Raw genomic sequence first — 26,510 nt, forward strand, 5'->3', positions numbered from 1 at the left:
TGCATTCTACTCACAGAGTTGAACCTTCCTTTTGATAGAACAGTTTTGAAACACTCTTTTTGTGGAATCTGCAAGTGGCTATTTGGAGCGCTTTGAGGCCTATGCTGGAAAAGGAAATCTCTTCACATAAAACCTAGACAGAAGTATTCCCAGAAAGTTTTTCTGATGTGCGCATTCAACTCACCGAGTTGAACCTTCCTTTAGATAGAGCAGTTTTGAAACACTCTGTCTGTAGTACCTGCGAGTGGATATTTGGAGTGCTTTGAGTGCTACACTGTAAAAGCAAATATCTTCACTTGGAATCTAGACAGAAGAATTCTCAGAGACTTCCCTGTGCTCTCTGCATTCCACTCACAGAGTTGAACCTTCCTTTTGATAGAACAGTTTTGAAACACTCTTGTGGTAGAATCTGCAAGTCGATATTTGGAAGGTTTGGAGGCCTATCCTGGGAAAGGAAATATCTTCCCATCAAAACTAGACAGAAGCATTCTCAGAAACTTCTTAGTGATGTGCGCATTCAAGTCACAGAGTTGAAGCTTCCTTTTGATATAGCAGTTTTGAACCACTCTTTTAGTAGAATCTGCAAGTGGATGTTCGGAGAGCTAAGAGGCCAACACTGGAAAAGGAAATCTCTTCACGTAAAAACTAGACGGAAGCATTCTCAGAAACTTCAATGGGCTTTACGCATTCAACTCACAGAGTGCAATGTTGCTTTTGAGAGCGCAGTTTTAAAACACTGTTTTTGTAGAATTTGCTAGAGGATGTTTGGAGCGATGTGAGGCCTTTGCTGGAAAAGGAAATATCTTCACATAAAACCTAGACAGAAGCATTCTCAGAAACTCCTTTGTGATGAGTGCATTCAAATCACACACTTGAACCTTCCTTTGGAAAGAGCAGTTTTGAAACACTCTTTCTGAAGAATCTGCAAGTGGATATTTGGAGCGATTTGAGGCCTATGCTGGAAATGAAATATCTTCACCTAAAAACTAGACGGAAGCATTCTCAGAAACTCCTTTGTGATGAGTACATTCAACTCACAGAGTTGAAGCTTCCTTTTGATAGAGCAGTTTTGAAACACTCTTTTAGCAGCATCTGCAAGTGGATATTTGGAGCGCTTTGAGGCCAAGGCTGGAAAACGAAATCTCATCACATAAAAACTCGACAGAAGCATTCTCTGAAACTTCTTTGTGATGAGTGCATTCAACTCACAGACTCGAACGTTTCTTTTGATAGAACAGTTTAGAAACACTCCTTTTGTAGAATCTGCAAGTGTTTATTTGGAGCGCTTTGAGGCCTATGTTGGAAAAGGACATATCTTCACATCAAAAGTAGACAGACGCATTCTCAGAAACTTCTTTGTGATGAGTGCATTGAACTCACAGAGTTGAACCTACCTATTGATAGAGAAGTTTTGAAACACCCTTTTTGTAGAATCTGCAAGTGAATATTTGGCGCGATTTGAGGCCTATGCAGGAAACGGAAATATCTTCACATGAAAACTAGACAGATGAATTCTCAGAAACGTCTTTGTGATGAGTGCATTCAACTCACAGACTTGAAGCTTCCTTTTGAAAGAGCAGTTTCGAAACACTCTTTTTGTAGAATCTGCAAGTGGATATTTGGAGCGCTTTGAGGGCTATGCTGGAAAAGTTAATACCTTCACCTAAAAACTAGACAGACGCAAACTCAGAAACTTCTTTGTGACGTGTGCATTGAACTCACAGAGTTGAACCTTTCTTTTGATACAGAAGTTTTGAAACACTCTTTTCGTAGAATCTTCAAGTGGATGGATGGAGTGATTTGAGGCCTATGCTGGAAAAGGAAATACCTTCACGTAGAAACGAGACAAAAGCATTCTCAGAAAGTTCCCTGTGCTTTGTGCATTCAACTCACAGAGTTGAACATTCCCTTTGGTAGAGCAGTTTTGAAACACTCTTTTTGTAGAATCTGCAAGTGGATATTTGGAGCGCTTTGAGGCCTCTGCCGCCAAAGGAATTATCATTGCATAAAAACTAGATGGAAGCGTTCTCAGAAACTTCCTTGTGATGAGTGCATTCAACTCGCAGAGTGGAACCTTCGTTTCGATAGACCAGTTTTGAAACACTGTTTTTGTAGAATCCGCAAGTGGCTATTTGGAGCTCTTTGAGGCTTATGCTGGAAAAGGAAATATCTTCGTCTACAAACTAGACAGAAGCATTCTCAGAAACTTCTTTGTCATGTGGGGATTGAACTCACACAGTTGAATATTCCTTTACATAGAGCAGTTTTGCAACACCCTTTCGGTGGAAAGTGAAAGTGCTTATTTGGTGCGATGGCGGCATCTAGTGGATAAGGAAATACATTCAGATGAAAACAAGATACATCCATTCTCAGAAACTTCTTTGTGATGACTGCATTCTACTCACAGAGTTGAACCTTCCTTTTGATAGAACAGTTTTGAAACACTCTTTTTGTGGAATCTGCAAGTGGCTATTTGGAGCGCTTTGAGGCCTATGCTGGAAAAGGAAATCTCTTCACATAAAACCTAGACAGAAGTATTCCCAGAAAGTTTTTCTGATGTGCGCATTCAACTCACCGAGTTGAACCTTCCTTTAGATAGAGCAGTTTTGAAACACTCTGTCTGTAGTACCTGCGAGTGGATATTTGGAGTGCTTTGAGTGCTACACTGTAAAAGCAAATATCTTCACTTGGAATCTAGACAGAAGAATTCTCAGAGACTTCCCTGTGCTCTCTGCATTCCACTCACAGAGTTGAACCTTCCTTTTGATAGAACAGTTTTGAAACACTCTTGTGGTAGAATCTGCAAGTCGATATTTGGAAGGTTTGGAGGCCTATCCTGGGAAAGGAAATATCTTCCCATCAAAACTAGACAGAAGCATTCTCAGAAACTTCTTAGTGATGTGCGCATTCAAGTCACAGAGTTGAAGCTTCCTTTTGATATAGCAGTTTTGAACCACTCTTTTAGTAGAATCTGCAAGTGGATGTTCGGAGAGCTAAGAGGCCAACACTGGAAAAGGAAATCTCTTCACGTAAAAACTAGACGGAAGCATTCTCAGAAACTTCAATGGGCTTTACGCATTCAACTCACAGAGTGCAATGTTGCTTTTGAGAGCGCAGTTTTAAAACACTGTTTTTGTAGAATTTGCTAGAGGATGTTTGGAGCGATGTGAGGCCTTTGCTGGAAAAGGAAATATCTTCACATAAAACCTAGACAGAAGCATTCTCAGAAACTCCTTTGTGATGAGTGCATTCAAATCACACACTTGAACCTTCCTTTGGAAAGAGCAGTTTTGAAACACTCTTTCTGAAGAATCTGCAAGTGGATATTTGGAGCGATTTGAGGCCTATGCTGGAAATGAAATATCTTCACCTAAAAACTAGACGGAAGCATTCTCAGAAACTCCTTTGTGATGAGTGCATTCAACTCACAGAGTTGAAGCTTCCTTTTGATAGAGCAGTTTTGAAACACTCTTTTAGCAGCATCTGCAAGTGGATATTTGGAGCGCTTTGAGGCCAAGGCTGGAAAACGAAATCTCATCACATAAAAACTCGACAGAAGCATTCTCTGAAACTTCTTTGTGATGAGTGCATTCAACTCACAGACTCGAACGTTTCTTTTGATAGAACAGTTTAGAAACACTCCTTTTGTAGAATCTGCAAGTGTTTATTTGGAGCGCTTTGAGGCCTATGTTGGAAAAGGACATATCTTCACATCAAAAGTAGACAGACGCATTCTCAGAAACTTCTTTGTGATGAGTGCATTGAACTCACAGAGTTGAACCTACCTATTGATAGAGAAGTTTTGAAACACCCTTTTTGTAGAATCTGCAAGTGAATATTTGGCGCGATTTGAGGCCTATGCAGGAAACGGAAATATCTTCACATGAAAACTAGACAGATGAATTCTCAGAAACGTCTTTGTGATGAGTGCATTCAACTCACAGACTTGAAGCTTCCTTTTGAAAGAGCAGTTTCGAAACACTCTTTTTGTAGAATCTGCAAGTGGATATTTGGAGCGCTTTGAGGGCTATGCTGGAAAAGTTAATACCTTCACCTAAAAACTAGACAGACGCAAACTCAGAAACTTCTTTGTGACGTGTGCATTGAACTCACAGAGTTGAACCTTTCTTTTGATACAGAAGTTTTGAAACACTCTTTTCGTAGAATCTTCAAGTGGATGGATGGAGTGATTTGAGGCCTATGCTGGAAAAGGAAATACCTTCACGTAGAAACGAGACAAAAGCATTCTCAGAAAGTTCCCTGTGCTTTGTGCATTCAACTCACAGAGTTGAACATTCCCTTTGGTAGAGCAGTTTTGAAACACTCTTTTTGTAGAATCTGCAAGTGGATATTTGGAGCGCTTTGAGGCCTCTGCCGCCAAAGGAATTATCATTGCATAAAAACTAGATGGAAGCGTTCTCAGAAACTTCCTTGTGATGAGTGCATTCAACTCGCAGAGTGGAACCTTCGTTTCGATAGACCAGTTTTGAAACACTGTTTTTGTAGAATCCGCAAGTGGCTATTTGGAGCTCTTTGAGGCTTATGCTGGAAAAGGAAATATCTTCGTCTACAAACTAGACAGAAGCATTCTCAGAAACTTCTTTGTCATGTGGGGATTGAACTCACACAGTTGAATATTCCTTTACATAGAGCAGTTTTGCAACACCCTTTCGGTGGAAAGTGAAAGTGCTTATTTGGTGCGATGGCGGCATCTAGTGGATAAGGAAATACATTCAGATGAAAACAAGATACATCCATTCTCAGAAACTTCTTTGTGATGACTGCATTCTACTCACAGAGTTGAACCTTCCTTTTGATAGAACAGTTTTGAAACACTCTTTTTGTGGAATCTGCAAGTGGCTATTTGGAGCGCTTTGAGGCCTATGCTGGAAAAGGAAATCTCTTCACATAAAACCTAGACAGAAGTATTCCCAGAAAGTTTTTCTGATGTGTGCATTCAACTCACCGAGTTGAACCTTCCTTTAGATAGAGCAGTTTTGAAACACTCTGTCTGTAGTACCTGCGAGTGGATATTTGGAGTGCTTTGAGTGCTACACTGTAAAAGCAAATATCTTCACTTGGAATCTAGACAGAAGAATTCTCAGAGACTTCCCTGTGCTCTCTGCATTCCACTCACAGAGTTGAACCTTCCTTTTGATAGAACAGTTTTGAAACACTCTTGTGGTAGAATCTGCAAGTCGATATTTGGAAGGTTTGGAGGCCTATCCTGGGAAAGGAAATATCTTCCCATCAAAACTAGACAGAAGCATTCTCAGAAACTTCTTAGTGATGTGCGCATTCAAGTCACAGAGTTGAAGCTTCCTTTTGATATAGCAGTTTTGAACCACTCTTTTAGTAGAATCTGCAAGTGGATGTTCGGAGAGCTAAGAGGCCAACACTGGAAAAGGAAATCTCTTCACGTAAAAACTAGACGGAAGCATTCTCAGAAACTTCAATGGGCTTTACGCATTCAACTCACAGAGTGCAATGTTGCTTTTGAGAGCGCAGTTTTAAAACACTGTTTTTGTAGAATTTGCTAGAGGATGTTTGGAGCGATGTGAGGCCTTTGCTGGAAAAGGAAATATCTTCACATAAAACCTAGACAGAAGCATTCTCAGAAACTCCTTTGTGATGAGTGCATTCAAATCACACACTTGAACTTTCCTTTGGAAAGAGCAGTTTTGAAACACTCTTTCTGAAGAATCTGCAAGTGGATATTTGGAGCGATTTGAGGCCTATGCTGGAAATGAAATATCTTCACCTAAAAACTAGACGGAAGCATTCTCAGAAACTCCTTTGTGATGAGTGCATTCAACTCACAGAGTTGAAGCTTCCTTTTGATAGAGCAGTTTTGAAACACTCTTTTAGCAGCATCTGCAAGTGGATATTTGGAGCGCTTTGAGGCCAAGGCTGGAAAACGAAATCTCATCACATAAAAACTCGACAGAAGCATTCTCTGAAACTTCTTTGTGATGAGTGCATTCAACTCACAGACTCGAACGTTTCTTTTGATAGAACAGTTTAGAAACACTCCTTTTGTAGAATCTGCAAGTGTTTATTTGGAGCGCTTTGAGGCCTATGTTGGAAAAGGACATATCTTCACATCAAAAGTAGACAGACGCATTCTCAGAAACTTCTTTGTGATGAGTGCATTGAACTCACAGAGTTGAACCTACCTATTGATAGAGAAGTTTTGAAACACCCTTTTTGTAGAATCTGCAAGTGAATATTTGGCGCGATTTGAGGCCTATGCAGGAAACGGAAATATCTTCACATGAAAACTAGACAGATGAATTCTCAGAAACGTCTTTGTGATGAGTGCATTCAACTCACAGACTTGAAGCTTCCTTTTGAAAGAGCAGTTTCGAAACACTCTTTTTGTAGAATCTGCAAGTGGATATTTGGAGCGCTTTGAGGGCTATGCTGGAAAAGTTAATACCTTCACCTAAAAACTAGACAGACGCAAACTCAGAAACTTCTTTGTGACGTGTGCATTGAACTCACAGAGTTGAACCTTTCTTTTGATACAGAAGTTTTGAAACACTCTTTTCGTAGAATCTTCAAGTGGATGGATGGAGTGATTTGAGGCCTATGCTGGAAAAGGAAATACCTTCACGTAGAAACGAGACAAAAGCATTCTCAGAAAGTTCCCTGTGCTTTGTGCATTCAACTCACAGAGTTGAACATTCCCTTTGGTAGAGCAGTTTTGAAACACTCTTTTTGTAGAATCTGCAAGTGGATATTTGGAGCGCTTTGAGGCCTCTGCCGCCAAAGGAATTATCATTGCATAAAAACTAGATGGAAGCGTTCTCAGAAACTTCCTTGTGATGAGTGCATTCAACTCGCAGAGTGGAACCTTCGTTTCGATAGACCAGTTTTGAAACACTGTTTTTGTAGAATCCGCAAGTGGCTATTTGGAGCTCTTTGAGGCTTATGCTGGAAAAGGAAATATCTTCGTCTACAAACTAGACAGAAGCATTCTCAGAAACTTCTTTGTCATGTGGGGATTGAACTCACACAGTTGAATATTCCTTTACATAGAGCAGTTTTGCAACACCCTTTCGGTGGAAAGTGAAAGTGCTTATTTGGTGCGATGGCGGCATCTAGTGGATAAGGAAATACATTCAGATGAAAACAAGATACATCCATTCTCAGAAACTTCTTTGTGATGACTGCATTCTACTCACAGAGTTGAACCTTCCTTTTGATAGAACAGTTTTGAAACACTCTTTTTGTGGAATCTGCAAGTGGCTATTTGGAGCGCTTTGAGGCCTATGCTGGAAAAGGAAATCTCTTCACATAAAACCTAGACAGAAGTATTCCCAGAAAGTTTTTCTGATGTGCGCATTCAACTCACCGACTTGAACCTTCCTTTAGATAGAGCAGTTTTGAAACACTCTTGTGGTAGAATCTGCAAGTCGATATTTGGAAGGTTTGGAGGCCTATCCTGGGAAAGGAAATATCTTCCCATCAAAACTAGACAGAAGCATTCTCAGAAACTTCTTAGTGATGTGCGCATTCAAGTCACAGAGTTGAAGCTTCCTTTTGATATAGCAGTTTTGAACCACTCTTTTAGTAGAATCTGCAAGTGGATGTTCGGAGAGCTAAGAGGCCAACACTGGAAAAGGAAATCTCTTCACGTAAAAACTAGACGGAAGCATTCTCAGAAACTTCAATGGGCTTTACGCATTCAACTCACAGAGTGCAATGTTGCTTTTGAGAGCGCAGTTTTAAAACACTGTTTTTGTAGAATTTGCTAGAGGATGTTTGGAGCGATGTGAGGCCTTTGCTGGAAAAGGAAATATCTTCACATAAAACCTAGACAGAAGCATTCTCAGAAACTCCTTTGTGATGAGTGCATTCAAATCACACACTTGAACCTTCCTTTGGAAAGAGCAGTTTTGAAACACTCTTTCTGAAGAATCTGCAAGTGGATATTTGGAGCGATTTGAGGCCTATGCTGGAAATGAAATATCTTCACCTAAAAACTAGACGGAAGCATTCTCAGAAACTCCTTTGTGATGAGTGCATTCAACTCACAGAGTTGAAGCTTCCTTTTGATAGAGCAGTTTTGAAACACTCTTTTAGCAGCATCTGCAAGTGGATATTTGGAGCGCTTTGAGGCCAAGGCTGGAAAACGAAATCTCATCACATAAAAACTCGACAGAAGCATTCTCTGAAACTTCTTTGTGATGAGTGCATTCAACTCACAGACTCGAACGTTTCTTTTGATAGAACAGTTTAGAAACACTCCTTTTGTAGAATCTGCAAGTGTTTATTTGGAGCGCTTTGAGGCCTATGTTGGAAAAGGACATATCTTCACATCAAAAGTAGACAGACGCATTCTCAGAAACTTCTTTGTGATGAGTGCATTGAACTCACAGAGTTGAACCTACCTATTGATAGAGAAGTTTTGAAACACCCTTTTTGTAGAATCTGCAAGTGAATATTTGGCGCGATTTGAGGCCTATGCAGGAAACGGAAATATCTTCACATGAAAACTAGACAGATGAATTCTCAGAAACGTCTTTGTGATGAGTGCATTCAACTCACAGACTTGAAGCTTCCTTTTGAAAGAGCAGTTTCGAAACACTCTTTTTGTAGAATCTGCAAGTGGATATTTGGAGCGCTTTGAGGGCTATGCTGGAAAAGTTAATACCTTCACCTAAAAACTAGACAGACGCAAACTCAGAAACTTCTTTGTGACGTGTGCATTGAACTCACAGAGTTGAACCTTTCTTTTGATACAGAAGTTTTGAAACACTCTTTTCGTAGAATCTTCAAGTGGATGGATGGAGTGATTTGAGGCCTATGCTGGAAAAGGAAATACCTTCACGTAGAAACGAGACAAAAGCATTCTCAGAAAGTTCCCTGTGCTTTGTGCATTCAACTCACAGAGTTGAACATTCCCTTTGATAGAGCAGTTTTGAAACACTCTTTTTGTAGAATCTGCAAGTGGATATTTGGAGCGCTTTGAGGCCTCTGCCGCCAAAGGAATTATCATTGCATAAAAACTAGATGGAAGCGTTCTCAGAAACTTCCTTGTGATGAGTGCATTCAACTCGCAGAGTGGAACCTTCGTTTCGATAGACCAGTTTTGAAACACTGTTTTTGTAGAATCCGCAAGTGGCTATTTGGAGCTCTTTGAGGCTTATGCTGGAAAAGGAAATATCTTCGTCTACAAACTAGACAGAAGCATTCTCAGAAACTTCTTTGTCATGTGGGGATTGAACTCACACAGTTGAATATTCCTTTACATAGAGCAGTTTTGCAACACCCTTTCGGTGGAAAGTGAAAGTGCTTATTTGGTGCGATGGCGGCATCTAGTGGATAAGGAAATACATTCAGATGAAAACAAGATACATCCATTCTCAGAAACTTCTTTGTGATGACTGCATTCTACTCACAGAGTTGAACCTTCCTTTTGATAGAACAGTTTTGAAACACTCTTTTTGTGGAATCTGCAAGTGGCTATTTGGAGCGCTTTGAGGCCTATGCTGGAAAAGGAAATCTCTTCACATAAAACCTAGACAGAAGTATTCCCAGAAAGTTTTTCTGATGTGCGCATTCAACTCACCGAGTTGAACCTTCCTTTAGATAGAGCAGTTTTGAAACACTCTTGTGGTAGAATCTGCAAGTCGATATTTGGAAGGTTTGGAGGCCTATCCTGGGAAAGGAAATATCTTCCCATCAAAACTAGACAGAAGCATTCTCAGAAACTTCTTAGTGATGTGCGCATTCAAGTCACAGAGTTGAAGCTTCCTTTTGATATAGCAGTTTTGAACCACTCTTTTAGTAGAATCTGCAAGTGGATGTTCGGAGAGCTAAGAGGCCAACACTGGAAAAGGAAATCTCTTCACGTAAAAACTAGACGGAAGCATTCTCAGAAACTTCAATGGGCTTTACGCATTCAACTCACAGAGTGCAATGTTGCTTTTGAGAGCGCAGTTTTAAAACACTGTTTTTGTAGAATTTGCTAGAGGATGTTTGGAGCGATGTGAGGCCTTTGCTGGAAAAGGAAATATCTTCACATAAAACCTAGACAGAAGCATTCTCAGAAACTCCTTTGTGATGAGTGCATTCAAATCACACACTTGAACCTTCCTTTGGAAAGAGCAGTTTTGAAACACTCTTTCTGAAGAATCTGCAAGTGGATATTTGGAGCGATTTGAGGCCTATGCTGGAAATGAAATATCTTCACCTAAAAACTAGACGGAAGCATTCTCAGAAACTCCTTTGTGATGAGTGCATTCAACTCACAGAGTTGAAGCTTCCTTTTGATAGAGCAGTTTTGAAACACTCTTTTAGCAGCATCTGCAAGTGGATATTTGGAGCGCTTTGAGGCCAAGGCTGGAAAACGAAATCTCATCACATAAAAACTCGACAGAAGCATTCTCTGAAACTTCTTTGTGATGAGTGCATTCAACTCACAGACTCGAACGTTTCTTTTGATAGAACAGTTTAGAAACACTCCTTTTGTAGAATCTGCAAGTGTTTATTTGGAGCGCTTTGAGGCCTATGTTGGAAAAGGACATATCTTCACATCAAAAGTAGACAGACGCATTCTCAGAAACTTCTTTGTGATGAGTGCATTGAACTCACAGAGTTGAACCTACCTATTGATAGAGAAGTTTTGAAACACCCTTTTTGTAGAATCTGCAAGTGAATATTTGGCGCGATTTGAGGCCTATGCAGGAAACGGAAATATCTTCACATGAAAACTAGACAGATGAATTCTCAGAAACGTCTTTGTGATGAGTGCATTCAACTCACAGACTTGAAGCTTCCTTTTGAAAGAGCAGTTTCGAAACACTCTTTTTGTAGAATCTGCAAGTGGATATTTGGAGCGCTTTGAGGGCTATGCTGGAAAAGTTAATACCTTCACCTAAAAACTAGACAGACGCAAACTCAGAAACTTCTTTGTGACGTGTGCATTGAACTCACAGAGTTGAACCTTTCTTTTGATACAGAAGTTTTGAAACACTCTTTTCGTAGAATCTTCAAGTGGATGGATGGAGTGATTTGAGGCCTATGCTGGAAAAGGAAATACCTTCACGTAGAAACGAGACAAAAGCATTCTCAGAAAGTTCCCTGTGCTTTGTGCATTCAACTCACAGAGTTGAACATTCCCTTTGATAGAGCAGTTTTGAAACACTCTTTTTGTAGAATCTGCAAGTGGATATTTGGAGCGCTTTGAGGCCTCTGCCGCCAAAGGAATTATCATTGCATAAAAACTAGATGGAAGCGTTCTCAGAAACTTCCTTGTGATGAGTGCATTCAACTCGCAGAGTGGAACCTTCCTTTCGATAGACCAGTTTTGAAACACTGTTTTTGTAGAATCCGCAAGTGGCTATTTGGAGCTCTTTGAGGCTTATGCTGGAAAAGGAAATATCTTCGTCTACAAACTAGACAGAAGCATTCTCAGAAACTTCTTTGTCATGTGGGGATTGAACTCACACAGTTGAATATTCCTTTACATAGAGCTGTTTTGCAACACCCTTTCGGTGGAAAGTGAAAGTGCTTATTTGGTGCGATGGCGGCATCTAGTGGATAAGGAAATACATTCAGATGAAAACAAGATACATCCATTCTCAGAAACTTCTTTGTGATGACTGCATTCTACTCACAGAGTTGAACCTTCCTTTTGATAGAACAGTTTTGAAACACTCTTTTTGTGGAATCTGCAAGTGGCTATTTGGAGCGCTTTGAGGCCTATGCTGGAAAAGGAAATCTCTTCACATAAAACCTAGACAGAAGTATTCCCAGAAAGTTTTTCTGATGTGCGCATTCAACTCACCGAGTTGAACCTTCCTTTAGATAGAGCAGTTTTGAAACACTCTGTCTGTAGTACCTGCGAGTGGATATTTGGAGTGCTTTGAGTGCTACACTGTAAAAGCAAATATCTTCACTTGGAATCTAGACAGAAGAATTCTCAGAGACTTCCCTGTGCTCTCTGCATTCCACTCACAGAGTTGAACCTTCCTTTTGATAGAACAGTTTTGAAACACTCTTGTGGTAGAATCTGCAAGTCGATATTTGGAAGGTTTGGAGGCCTATCCTGGGAAAGGAAATATCTTCCCATCAAAACTAGACAGAAGCATTCTCAGAAACTTCTTAGTGATGTGCGCATTCAAGTCACAGAGTTGAAGCTTCCTTTTGATATAGCAGTTTTGAACCACTCTTTTAGTAGAATCTGCAAGTGGATGTTTGGAGAGCTAAGAGGCCAACACTGGAAAAGGAAATCTCTTCACGTAAAAACTAGACGGAAGCATTCTCAGAAACTTCAATGGGCTTTACGCATTCAACTCACAGAGTGCAATGTTGCTTTTGAGAGCGCAGTTTTAAAACACTGTTTTTGTAGAATTTGCTAGAGGATGTTTGGAGCGATGTGAGGCCTTTGCTGGAAAAGGAAATATCTTCACATAAAACCTAGACAGAAGCATTCTCAGAAACTCCTTTGTGATGGGTGCATTCAAATCACACACTTGAACCTTCCTTTGGAAAGAGCAGTTTTGAAACACTCTTTCTGAAGAATCTGCAAGTGGATATTTGGAGCGATTTGAGGCCTATGCTGGAAATGAAATATCTTCACCTAAAAACTAGACGGAAGCATTCTCAGAAACTCCTTTGTGATGAGTGCATTCAACTCACAGAGTTGAAGCTTCCTTTTGATAGAGCAGTTTTGAAACACTCTTTTAGCAGCATCTGCAAGTGGATATTTGTAGCGCTTTGAGGACAAGGCTGGAAAACGAAATCTCATCACATAAAAACTCGACAGAAGCATTCTCTGAAACTTCTTTGTGATGAGTGCATTCAACTCACAGACTCGAACGTTTCTTTTGATAGAACAGTTTAGAAACACTCCTTTTGTAGAATCTGCAAGTGTTTATTTGGAGCGCTTTGAGGCCTATGTTGGAAAAGGACATATCTTCACATCAAAAGTAGACAGACGCATTCTCAGAAACTTCTTTGTGATGAGTGCATTGAACTCACAGAGTTGAACCTACCTATTGATAGAGAAGTTTTGAAACACCCTTTTTGTAGAATCTGCAAGTGAATATTTGGCGCGATTTGAGGCCTATGCAGGAAACGGAAATATCTTCACATGAAAACTAGACAGATGAATTCTCAGAAACGTCTTTGTGATGAGTGCATTCAACTCACAGACTTGAAGCTTCCTTTTGAAAGAGCAGTTTCGAAACACTCTTTTTGTAGAATCTGCAAGTGGATATTTGGAGCGCTTTGAGGGCTATGCTGGAAAAGTTAATACCTTCACCTAAAAACTAGACAGACGCAAACTCAGAAACTTCTTTGTGACGTGTGCATTGAACTCACAGAGTTGAACCTTTCTTTTGATACAGAAGTTTTGAAACACTCTTTTCGTAGAATCTTCAAGTGGATGGATGGAGTGATTTGAGGCCTATGCTGGAAAAGGAAATACCTTCACGTAGAAACGAGACAAAAGCATTCTCAGAAAGTTCCCTGTGCTTTGTGCATTCAACTCACAGAGTTGAACATTCCCTTTGATAGAGCAGTTTTGAAACACTCTTTTTGTAGAATCTGCAAGTGGATATTTGGAGCGCTTTGAGGCCTCTGCTGCCAAAGGAATTATCATTGCATAAAAACTAGATGGAAGCGTTCTCAGAAACTTCCTTGTGATGAGTGCATTCAACTCGCAGAGTGGAACCTTCGTTTCGATAGACCAGTTTTGAAACACTGTTTTTGTAGAATCCGCAAGTGGCTATTTGGAGCTCTTTGAGGCTTATGCTGGAAAAGGAAATATCTTCGTCTACAAACTAGACAGAAGCATTCTCAGAAACTTCTTTGTCATGTGGGGATTGAACTCACACAGTTGAATATTCCTTTACATAGAGCAGTTTTGCAACACCCTTTCGGTGGAAAGTGAAAGTGCTTATTTGGTGCGATGGCGGCATCTAGTGGATAAGGAAATACATTCAGATGAAAACAAGATACATCCATTCTCAGAAACTTCTTTGTGATGACTGCATTCTACTCACAGAGTTGAACCTTCCTTTTGATAGAACAGTTTTGAAACACTCTTTTTGTGGAATCTGCAAGTGGCTATTTGGAGCGCTTTGAGGCCTATGCTGGAAAAGGAAATCTCTTCACATAAAACCTAGACAGAAGTATTCCCAGAAAGTTTTTCTGATGTGCGCATTCAACTCACCGAGTTGAACCTTCCTTTAGATAGAGCAGTTTTGAAACACTCTGTCTGTAGTACCTGCGAGTGGATATTTGGAGTGCTTTGAGTGCTACACTGTAAAAGCAAATATCTTCACTTGGAATCTAGACAGAAGAATTCTCAGAGACTTCCCTGTGCTCTCTGCATTCCACTCACAGAGTTGAACCTTCCTTTTGATAGAACAGTTTTGAAACACTCTTGTGGTAGAATCTGCAAGTCGATATGTGGAAGGTTTGGAGGCCTATCCTGGGAAAGGAAATATCTTTCCATCAAAACTAGACAGAAGCATTCTCAGAAACTTCTTAGTGATGTGCGCATTCAAGTCACAGAGTTGAAGCTTCCTTTTGATATAGCAGTTTTGAACCACTCTTTTAGTAGAATCTGCAAGTGGATGTTCGGAGAGCTAAGAGGCCAACACTGGAAAAGGAAATCTCTTCACGTAAAAACTAGACGGAAGCATTCTCAGAAACTTCAATGGGCTTTACGCATTCAACTCACAGAGTGCAATGTTGCTTTTGAGAGCGCAGTTTTAAAACACTGTTTTTGTAGAATTTGCTAGAGGATGTTTGGAGCGATGTGAGGCCTTTGCTGGAAAAGGAAATATCTTCACATAAAACCTAGACAGAAGCATTCTCAGAAACTCCTTTGTGATGAGTGCATTCAAATCACACACTTGAACCTTCCTTTGGAAAGAGCAGTTTTGAAACACTCTTTCTGAAGAATCTGCAAGTGGATATTTGGAGCGATTTGAGGCCTATGCTGGAAATGAAATATCTTCACCTAAAAACTAGACGGAAGCATTCTCAGAAACTCCTTTGTGATGAGTGCATTCAACTCACAGAGTTGAAGCTTCCTTTTGATAGAGCAGTTTTGAAACACTCTTTTAGCAGCATCTGCAAGTGGATATTTGGAGCGCTTTGAGGCCAAGGCTGGAAAACGAAATCTCATCACATAAAAACTCGACAGAAGCATTCTCTGAAACTTCTTTGTGATGAGTGCATTCAACTCACAGACTCGAACGTTTCTTTTGATAGAACAGTTTAGAAACACTCCTTTTGTAGAATCTGCAAGTGTTTATTTGGAGCGCTTTGAGGCCTATGTTGGAAAAGGACATATCTTCACATCAAAAGTAGACAGACGCATTCTCAGAAACTTCTTTGTGATGAGTGCATTGAACTCACAGAGTTGAACCTACCTATTGATAGAGAAGTTTTGAAACACCCTTTTTGTAGAATCTGCAAGTGAATATTTGGCGCGATTTGAGGCCTATGCAGGAAACGGAAATATCTTCACATGAAAACTAGACAGATGAATTCTCAGAAACGTCTTTGTGATGAGTGCATTCAACTCACAGACTTGAAGCTTCCTTTTGAAAGAGCAGTTTCGAAACACTCTTTTTGTAGAATCTGCAAGTGGATATTTGGAGCGCTTTGAGGGCTATGCTGGAAAAGTTAATACCTTCACCTAAAAACTAGACAGACGCAAACTCAGAAACTTCTTTGTGACGTGTGCATTGAACTCACAGAGTTGAACCTTTCTTTTGATACAGAAGTTTTGAAACACTCTTTTCGTAGAATCTTCAAGTGGATGGATGGAGTGATTTGAGGCCTATGCTGGAAAAGGAAATACCTTCACGTAGAAACGAGACAAAAGCATTCTCAGAAAGTTCCCTGTGCTTTGTGCATTCAACTCACAGAGTTGAACATTCCCTTTGATAGAGCAGTTTTGAAACACTCTTTTTGTAGAATCTGCAAGTGGATATTTGGAGCGCTTTGAGGCCTCTGCCGCCAAAGGAATTATCATTGCATAAAAACTAGATGGAAGCGTTCTCAGAAACTTCCTTGTGATGAGTGCATTCAACTCGCAGAGTGGAACCTTCCTTTCGATAGACCAGTTTTGAAACACTGTTTTTGTAGAATCCGCAAGTGGCTATTTGGAGCTCTTTGAGGCTTATGCTGGAAAAGAAAATATCTTCGTCTACAAACTAGACAGAAGCATTCTCAGAAACTTCTTTGTCATGTGGGGATTGAACTCACACAGTTGAATATTCCTTTACATAGAGCAGTTTTGCAACACCCTTTCGGTGGAAAGTGAAAGTGCTTATTTGGTGCGATGGCGGCATCTAGTGGATAAGGAAATACATTCAGATGAAAACAAGATACATCCATTCTCAGAAACTTCTTTGTGATGACTGCATTCTACTCACAGAGTTGAACCTTCCTTTTGATAGAACAGTTTTGAAACACTCTTTTTGTGGAATCTGCAAGTGGCTATTTGGAGCGCTTTGAGGCCTATGCTGGAAAAGGAAATCTCTTCACATAAAACCTAGACAGAAGTATTCCCAGAAAGTTTTTCTGATGTGCGCATTCAACTCACCGAGTTGAACCTTCCTTTAGATAGAGCAGTTTTGAAACACTCTGTCTGTAGTACCTGCGAGTGGATATTTGGAGTGCTTTGAGTGCTACACTGTAAAAGCAAATATCTTCACTTGGAATCTAGACAGAAGAATTCTCAGAGACTTCCCTGTGCTCTCTGCATTCCACTCACAGAGTTGAACCTTCCTTTTGATAGAACAGTTTTGAAACACTCTTGTGGTAGAATCTGCAAGTCGATATTTGGAAGGTTTGGAGGCCTATCCTGGGAAAGGAAATATCTTCCCATCAAAACTAGACAGAAGCATTCTCAGAAACTTCTTAGTGATGTGCGCATTCAAGTCACAGAGTTGAAGCTTCCTTTTGATATAGCAGTTTTGAACCACTCTTTTAGTAGAATCTGCAAGTGGATGTTCGGAGAGCTAAGAGGCCAACACTGGAAAAGGAAATCTCTTCACGTAAAAACTAGACGGAAGCATTCTCAGAAACTTCAATGGGCTTTACGCATTCAACTCACAGAGTGCAATGTTGCTTTTGAGAGCGCAGTTTTAAAACACTGTTTTTGTAGAATTTGCTAGAGGATGTTTGGAGCGATGTGAGGCCTTTGCTGGAAAAGGAAATATCTTCACATAAAACCTAGACAGAAGCATTCTCAGAAACTCCTTTGTGATGAGTGCATTCAAATCACACACTTGAACTTTCCTTTGGAAAGAGCAGTTTTGAAACACTCTTTCTGAAGAATCTGCAAGTGGATATTTGGAGCGATTTGAGGCCTATGCTGGAAATGAAATATCTTCACCTAAAAACTAGACGGAAGCATTCTCAGAAACTCCTTTGTGATGAGTGCATTCAACTCACAGAGTTGAAGCTTCCTTTTGATAGAGCAGTTTTGAAACACTCTTTTAGCAGCATCTGCAAGTGGATATTTGGAGCGCTTTGAGGCCAAGGCTGGAAAACGAAATCTCATCACATAAAAACTCGACAGAAGCATTCTCTGAAACTTCTTTGTGATGAGTGCATTCAACTCACAGACTCGAACGTTTCTTTTGATAGAACAGTTTAGAAACACTCCTTTTGTAGAATCTGCAAGTGTTTATTTGGAGCGCTTTGAGGCCTATGTTGGAAAAGGACATATCTTCACATCAAAAGTAGACAGACGCATTCTCAGAAACTTCTTTGTGATGAGTGCATTGAACTCACAGAGTTGAACCTACCTATTGATAGAGAAGTTTTGAAACACCCTTTTTGTAGAATCTGCAAGTGAATATTTGGCGCGATTTGAGGCCTATGCAGGAAACGGAAATATCTTCACATGAAAACTAGACAGATGAATTCTCAGAAACGTCTTTGTGATGAGTGCATTCAACTCACAGACTTGAAGCTTCCTTTTGAAAGAGCAGTTTCGAAACACTCTTTTTGTAGAATCTGCAAGTGGATATTTGGAGCGCTTTGAGGGCTATGCTGGAAAAGTTAATACCTTCACCTAAAAACTAGACAGACGCAAACTCAGAAACTTCTTTGTGACGTGTGCATTGAACTCACAGAGTTGAACCTTTCTTTTGATACAGAAGTTTTGAAACACTCTTTTCGTAGAATCTTCAAGTGGATGGATGGAGTGATTTGAGGCCTATGCTGGAAAAGGAAATACCTTCACGTAGAAACGAGACAAAAGCATTCTCAGAAAGTTCCCTGTGCTTTGTGCATTCAACTCACAGAGTTGAACATTCCCTTTGGTAGAGCAGTTTTGAAACACTCTTTTTGTAGAATCTGCAAGTGGATATTTGGAGCGCTTTGAGGCCTCTGCCGCCAAAGGAATTATCATTGCATAAAAACTAGATGGAAGCGTTCTCAGAAACTTCCTTGTGATGAGTGCATTCAACTCGCAGAGTGGAACCTTCGTTTCGATAGACCAGTTTTGAAACACTGTTTTTGTAGAATCCGCAAGTGGCTATTTGGAGCTCTTTGAGGCTTATGCTGGAAAAGGAAATATCTTCGTCTACAAACTAGACAGAAGCATTCTCAGAAACTTCTTTGTCATGTGGGGATTGAACTCACACAGTTGAATATTCCTTTACATAGAGCAGTTTTGCAACACCCTTTCGGTGGAAAGTGAAAGTGCTTATTTGGTGCGATGGCGGCATCTAGTGGATAAGGAAATACATTCAGATGAAAACAAGATACATCCATTCTCAGAAACTTCTTTGTGATGACTGCATTCTACTCACAGAGTTGAACCTTCCTTTTGATAGAACAGTTTTGAAACACTCTTTTTGTGGAATCTGCAAGTGGCTATTTGGAGCGCTTTGAGGCCTATGCTGGAAAAGGAAATCTCTTCACATAAAACCTAGACAGAAGTATTCCCAGAAAGTTTTTCTGATGTGCGCATTCAACTCACCGACTTGAACCTTCCTTTAGATAGAGCAGTTTTGAAACACTCTTGTGGTAGAATCTGCAAGTCGATATTTGGAAGGTTTGGAGGCCTATCCTGGGAAAGGAAATATCTTCCCATCAAAACTAGACAGAAGCATTCTCAGAAACTTCTTAGTGATGTGCGCATTCAAGTCACAGAGTTGAAGCTTCCTTTTGATATAGCAGTTTTGAACCACTCTTTTAGTAGAATCTGCAAGTGGATGTTCGGAGAGCTAAGAGGCCAACACTGGAAAAGGAAATCTCTTCACGTAAAAACTAGACGGAAGCATTCTCAGAAACTTCAATGGGCTTTACGCATTCAACTCACAGAGTGCAATGTTGCTTTTGAGAGCGCAGTTTTAAAACACTGTTTTTGTAGAATTTGCTAGAGGATGTTTGGAGCGATGTGAGGCCTTTGCTGGAAAAGGAAATATCTTCACATAAAACCTAGACAGAAGCATTCTCAGAAACTCCTTTGTGATGAGTGCATTCAAATCACACACTTGAACCTTCCTTTGGAAAGAGCAGTTTTGAAACACTCTTTCTGAAGAATCTGCAAGTGGATATTTGGAGCGATTTGAGGCCTATGCTGGAAATGAAATATCTTCACCTAAAAACTAGACGGAAGCATTCTCAGAAACTCCTTTGTGATGAGTGCATTCAACTCACAGAGTTGAAGCTTCCTTTTGATAGAGCAGTTTTGAAACACTCTTTTAGCAGCATCTGCAAGTGGATATTTGGAGCGCTTTGAGGCCAAGGCTGGAAAACGAAATCTCATCACATAAAAACTCGACAGAAGCATTCTCTGAAACTTCTTTGTGATGAGTGCATTCAACTCACAGACTCGAACGTTTCTTTTGATAGAACAGTTTAGAAACACTCCTTTTGTAGAATCTGCAAGTGTTTATTTGGAGCGCTTTGAGGCCTATGTTGGAAAAGGACATATCTTCACATCAAAAGTAGACAGACGCATTCTCAGAAACTTCTTTGTGATGAGTGCATTGAACTCACAGAGTTGAACCTACCTATTGATAGAGAAGTTTTGAAACACCCTTTTTGTAGAATCTGCAAGTGAATATTTGGCGCGATTTGAGGCCTATGCAGGAAACGGAAATATCTTCACATGAAAACTAGACAGATGAATTCTCAGAAACGTCTTTGTGATGAGTGCATTCAACTCACAGACTTGAAGCTTCCTTTTGAAAGAGCAGTTTCGAAACACTCTTTTTGTAGAATCTGCAAGTGGATATTTGGAGCGCTTTGAGGGCTATGCTGGAAAAGTTAATACCTTCACCTAAAAACTAGACAGACGCAAACTCAGAAACTTCTTTGTGACGTGTGCATTGAACTCACAGAGTTGAACCTTTCTTTTGATACAGAAGTTTTGAAACACTCTTTTCGTAGAATCTTCAAGTGGATGGATGGAGTGATTTGAGGCCTATGCTGGAAAAGGAAATACCTTCACGTAGAAACGAGACAAAAGCATTCTCAGAAAGTTCCCTGTGCTTTGTGCATTCAACTCACAGAGTTGAACATTCCCTTTGATAGAGCAGTTTTGAAACACTCTTTTTGTAGAATCTGCAAGTGGATATTTGGAGCGCTTTGAGGCCTCTGCCGCCAAAGGAATTATCATTGCATAAAAACTAGATGGAAGCGTTCTCAGAAACTTCCTTGTGATGAGTGCATTCAACTCGCAGAGTGGAACCTTCGTTTCGATAGACCAGTTTTGAAACACTGTTTTTGTAGAATCCGCAAGTGGCTATTTGGAGCTCTTTGAGGCTTATGCTGGAAAAGGAAATATCTTCGTCTACAAACTAGACAGAAGCATTCTCAGAAACTTCTTTGTCATGTGGGGATTGAACTCACACAGTTGAATATTCCTTTACATAGAGCAGTTTTGCAACACCCTTTCGGTGGAAAGTGAAAGTGCTTATTTGGTGCGATGGCGGCATCTAGTGGATAAGGAAATACATTCAGATGAAAACAAGATACATCCATTCTCAGAAACTTCTTTGTGATGACTGCATTCTACTCACAGAGTTGAACCTTCCTTTTGATAGAACAGTTTTGAAACACTCTTTTTGTGGAATCTGCAAGTGGCTATTTGGAGCGCTTTGAGGCCTATGCTGGAAAAGGAAATCTCTTCACATAAAACCTAGACAGAAGTATTCCCAGAAAGTTTTTCTGATGTGCGCATTCAACTCACCGAGTTGAACCTTCCTTTAGATAGAGCAGTTTTGAAACACTCTGTCTGTAGTACCTGCGAGTGGATATTTGGAGTGCTTTGAGTGCTACACTGTAAAAGCAAATATCTTCACTTGGAATCTAGACAGAAGAATTCTCAGAGACTTCCCTGTGCTCTCTGCATTCCACTCACAGAGTTGAACCTTCCTTTTGATAGAACAGTTTTGAAACACTCTTGTGGTAGAATCTGCAAGTCGATATTTGGAAGGTTTGGAGGCCTATCCTGGGAAAGGAAATATCTTCCCATCAAAACTAGACAGAAGCATTCTCAGAAACTTCTTAGTGATGTGCGCATTCAAGTCACAGAGTTGAAGCTTCCTTTTGATATAGCAGTTTTGAACCACTCTTTTAGTAGAATCTGCAAGTGGATGTTTGGAGAGCTAAGAGGCCAACACTGGAAAAGGAAATCTCTTCACGTAAAAACTAGACGGAAGCATTCTCAGAAACTTCAATGGGCTTTACGCATTCAACTCACAGAGTGCAATGTTGCTTTTGAGAGCGCAGTTTTAAAACACTGTTTTTGTAGAATTTGCTAGAGGATGTTTGGAGCGATGTGAGGCCTTTGCTGGAAAAGGAAATATCTTCACATAAAACCTAGACAGAAGCATTCTCAGAAACTCCTTTGTGATGAGTGCATTCAAATCACACACTTGAACTTTCCTTTGGAAAGAGCAGTTTTGAAACACTCTTTCTGAAGAATCTGCAAGTGGATATTTGGAGCGATTTGAGGCCTATGCTGGAAATGAAATATCTTCACCTAAAAACTAGACGGAAGCATTCTCAGAAACTCCTTTGTGATGAGTGCATTCAACTCACAGAGTTGAAGCTTCCTTTTGATAGAGCAGTTTTGAAACACTCTTTTAGCAGCATCTGCAAGTGGATATTTGGAGCGCTTTGAGGCCAAGGCTGGAAAACGAAATCTCATCACATAAAAACTCGACAGAAGCATTCTCTGAAACTTCTTTGTGATGAGTGCATTCAACTCACAGACTCGAACGTTTCTTTTGATAGAACAGTTTAGAAACACTCCTTTTGTAGAATCTGCAAGTGTTTATTTGGAGCGCTTTGAGGCCTATGTTGGAAAAGGACATATCTTCACATCAAAAGTAGACAGACGCATTCTCAGAAACTTCTTTGTGATGAGTGCATTGAACTCACAGAGTTGAACCTACCTATTGATAGAGAAGTTTTGAAACACCCTTTTTGTAGAATCTGCAAGTGAATATTTGGCGCGATTTGAGGCCTATGCAGGAAACGGAAATATCTTCACATGAAAACTAGACAGATGAATTCTCAGAAACGTCTTTGTGATGAGTGCATTCAACTCACAGACTTGAAGCTTCCTTTTGAAAGAGCAGTTTCGAAACACTCTTTTTGTAGAATCTGCAAGTGGATATTTGGAGCGCTTTGAGGGCTATGCTGGAAAAGTTAATACCTTCACCTAAAAACTAGACAGACGCAAACTCAGAAACTTCTTTGTGACGTGTGCATTGAACTCACAGAGTTGAACCTTTCTTTTGATACAGAAGTTTTGAAACACTCTTTTCGTAGAATCTTCAAGTGGATGGATGGAGTGATTTGAGGCCTATGCTGGAAAAGGAAATACCTTCACGTAGAAACGAGACAAAAGCATTCTCAGAAAGTTCCCTGTGCTTTGTGCATTCAACTCACAGAGTTGAACATTCCCTTTGGTAGAGCAGTTTTGAAACACTCTTTTTGTAGAATCTGCAAGTGGATATTTGGAGCGCTTTGAGGCCTCTGCCGCCAAAGGAATTATCATTGCATAAAAACTAGATGGAAGCGTTCTCAGAAACTTCCTTGTGATGAGTGCATTCAACTCGCAGAGTGGAACCTTCGTTTCGATAGACCAGTTTTGAAACACTGTTTTTGTAGAATCCGCAAGTGGCTATTTGGAGCTCTTTGAGGCTTATGCTGGAAAAGGAAATATCTTCGTCTACAAACTAGACAGAAGCATTCTCAGAAACTTCTTTGTCATGTGGGGATTGAACTCACACAGTTGAATATTCCTTTACATAGAGCAGTTTTGCAACACCCTTTCGGTGGAAAGTGAAAGTGCTTATTTGGTGCGATGGCGGCATCTAGTGGATAAGGAAATACATTCAGATGAAAACAAGATACATCCATTCTCAGAAACTTCTTTGTGATGACTGCATTCTACTCACAGAGTTGAACCTTCCTTTTGATAGAACAGTTTTGAAACACTCTTTTTGTGGAATCTGCAAGTGGCTATTTGGAGCGCTTTGAGGCCTATGCTGGAAAAGGAAATCTCTTCACATAAAACCTAGACAGAAGTATTCCCAGAAAGTTTTTCTGATGTGCGCATTCAACTCACCGACTTGAACCTTCCTTTAGATAGAGCAGTTTTGAAACACTCTTGTGGTAGAATCTGCAAGTCGATATTTGGAAGGTTTGGAGGCCTATCCTGGGAAAGGAAATATCTTCCCATCAAAACTAGACAGAAGCATTCTCAGAAACTTCTTAGTGATGTGCGCATTCAAGTCACAGAGTTGAAGCTTCCTTTTGATATAGCAGTTTTGAACCACTCTTTTAGTAGAATCTGCAAGTGGATGTTCGGAGAGCTAAGAGGCCAACACTGGAAAAGGAAATCTCTTCACGTAAAAACTAGACGGAAGCATTCTCAGAAACTTCAATGGGCTTTACGCATTCAACTCACAGAGTGCAATGTTGCTTTTGAGAGCGCAGTTTTAAAACACTGTTTTTGTAGAATTTGCTAGAGGATGTTTGGAGCGATGTGAGGCCTTTGCTGGAAAAGGAAATATCTTCACATAAAACCTAGACAGAAGCATTCTCAGAAACTCCTTTGTGATGAGTGCATTCAAATCACACACTTGAACCTTCCTTTGGAAAGAGCAGTTTTGAAACACTCTTTCTGAAGAATCTGCAAGTGGATATTTGGAGCGATTTGAGGCCTATGCTGGAAATGAAATATCTTCACCTAAAAACTAGACGGAAGCATTCTCAGAAACTCCTTTGTGATGAGTGCATTCAACTCACAGAGTTGAAGCTTCCTTTTGATAGAGCAGTTTTGAAACACTCTTTTAGCAGCATCTGCAAGTGGATATTTGGAGCGCTTTGAGGCCAAGGCTGGAAAACGAAATCTCATCACATAAAAACTCGACAGAAGCATTCTCTGAAACTTCTTTGTGATGAGTGCATTCAACTCACAGACTCGAACGTTTCTTTTGATAGAACAGTTTAGAAACACTCCTTTTGTAGAATCTGCAAGTGTTTATTTGGAGCGCTTTGAGGCCTATGTTGGAAAAGGACATATCTTCACATCAAAAGTAGACAGACGCATTCTCAGAAACTTCTTTGTGATGAGTGCATTGAACTCACAGAGTTGAACCTACCTATTGATAGAGAAGTTTTGAAACACCCTTTTTGTAGAATCTGCAAGTGAATATTTGGCGCGATTTGAGGCCTATGCAGGAAACGGAAATATCTTCACATGAAAACTAGACAGATGAATTCTCAGAAACGTCTTTGTGATGAGTGCATTCAACTCACAGACTTGAAGCTTCCTTTTGAAAGAGCAGTTTCGAAACACTCTTTTTGTAGAATCTGCAAGTGGATATTTGGAGCGCTTTGAGGGCTATGCTGGAAAAGTTAATACCTTCACCTAAAAACTAGACAGACGCAAACTCAGAAACTTCTTTGTGACGTGTGCATTGAACTCACAGAGTTGAACCTTTCTTTTGATACAGAAGTTTTGAAACACTCTTTTCGTAGAATCTTCAAGTGGATGGATGGAGTGATTTGAGGCCTATGCTGGAAAAGGAAATACCTTCACGTAGAAACGAGACAAAAGCATTCTCAGAAAGTTCCCTGTGCTTTGTGCATTCAACTCACAGAGTTGAACATTCCCTTTGATAGAGCAGTTTTGAAACACTCTTTTTGTAGAATCTGCAAGTGGATATTTGGAGCGCTTTGAGGCCTCTGCCGCCAAAGGAATTATCATTGCATAAAAACTAGATGGAAGCGTTCTCAGAAACTTCCTTGTGATGAGTGCATTCAACTCGCAGAGTGGAACCTTCCTTTCGATAGACCAGTTTTGAAACACTGTTTTTGTAGAATCCGCAAGTGGCTATTTGGAGCTCTTTGAGGCTTATGCTGGAAAAGGAAATATCTTCGTCTACAAACTAGACAGAAGCATTCTCAGAAACTTCTTTGTCATGTGGGGATTGAACTCACACAGTTGAATATTCCTTTACATAGAGCAGTTTTGCAACACCCTTTCGGTGGAAAGTGAAAGTGCTTATTTGGTGCGATGGCGGCATCTAGTGGATAAGGAAATACATTCAGATGAAAACAAGATACATCCATTCTCAGAAACTTCTTTGTGATGACTGCATTCTACTCACAGAGTTGAACCTTCCTTTTGATAGAACAGTTTTGAAACACTCTTTTTGTGGAATCTGCAAGTGGCTATTTGGAGCGCTTTGAGGCCTATGCTGGAAAAGGAAATCTCTTCACATAAAACCTAGACAGAAGTATTCCCAGAAAGTTTTTCTGATGTGCGCATTCAACTCACCGACTTGAACCTTCCTTTAGATAGAGCAGTTTTGAAACACTCTTGTGGTAGAATCTGCAAGTCGATATTTGGAAGGTTTGGAGGCCTATCCTGGGAAAGGAAATATCTTCCCATCAAAACTAGACAGAAGCATTCTCAGAAACTTCTTAGTGATGTGCGCATTCAAGTCACAGAGTTGAAGCTTCCTTTTGATATAGCAGTTTTGAACCACTCTTTTAGTAGAATCTGCAAGTGGATGTTCGGAGAGCTAAGAGGCCAACACTGGAAAAGGAAATCTCTTCACGTAAAAACTAGACGGAAGCATTCTCAGAAACTTCAATGGGCTTTACGCATTCAACTCACAGAGTGCAATGTTGCTTTTGAGAGCGCAGTTTTAAAACACTGTTTTTGTAGAATTTGCTAGAGGATGTTTGGAGCGATGTGAGGCCTTTGCTGGAAAAGGAAATATCTTCACATAAAACCTAGACAGAAGCATTCTCAGAAACTCCTTTGTGATGAGTGCATTCAAATCACACACTTGAACCTTCCTTTGGAAAGAGCAGTTTTGAAACACTCTTTCTGAAGAATCTGCAAGTGGATATTTGGAGCGATTTGAGGCCTATGCTGGAAATGAAATATCTTCACCTAAAAACTAGACGGAAGCATTCTCAGAAACTCCTTTGTGATGAGTGCATTCAACTCACAGAGTTGAAGCTTCCTTTTGATAGAG

This window comes from Pongo abelii, chromosome 4 (assembly GCF_028885655.2).
Source record: "Pongo abelii isolate AG06213 chromosome 4, NHGRI_mPonAbe1-v2.0_pri, whole genome shotgun sequence".
NCBI lineage: Eukaryota > Metazoa > Chordata > Mammalia > Primates > Hominidae > Pongo > Pongo abelii.